At 65.2% G+C, this 330-nt stretch overlaps 1 protein-coding gene across 1 annotated transcript in view; it reads left to right on the top strand.

The window, feature by feature from the left end:
* TCEA3 (transcription elongation factor A3) overlaps positions 1-330 on the top strand; it is a 7860-nt gene that overhangs the window by 379 nt on the left and 7151 nt on the right. The gene's annotated exons all lie outside the window — the stretch shown is intronic.

Raw genomic sequence — 330 nt, 5'->3', positions numbered from 1 at the left:
TCTCCCCCGCCCCCCCATTGCTTGTGGTCCCAGAGAGACTGAATGGGTCAAGGGGGTGCTGAGCACCCACAGGTGACGCCAGCACCCTGGGGTGCTGCCTGTACCACCCCCAGCCCAGCCTTACGATGTTGGAGCCAGCACCCGGGGGTATTTTATTTTGCCTCCAATTTGGGGTGCTCCTGCACACCATCACCCCTGGCTGTTGGGATCTGGGGGCAAAGGGGGGGTCTGTCCCAGGGGTGGCAGCTCCAGGCACCCCTCGGTGGCACAGGACCGTGGGCAAACGTGGGCGACAGGTGCTTGGCCACTGGCCCGGCTGCCAACACCCGA

The sequence above is a fragment of the Egretta garzetta genome, unplaced genomic scaffold (assembly GCF_000687185.1).
Source record: "Egretta garzetta isolate BGI_Z169 unplaced genomic scaffold, ASM68718v1 scaffold368, whole genome shotgun sequence".
NCBI lineage: Eukaryota > Metazoa > Chordata > Aves > Pelecaniformes > Ardeidae > Egretta > Egretta garzetta.
The sequence above is the reverse complement of the archived record's forward strand: the minus strand, read 5'-3'. Positions and strand labels throughout refer to the sequence as shown.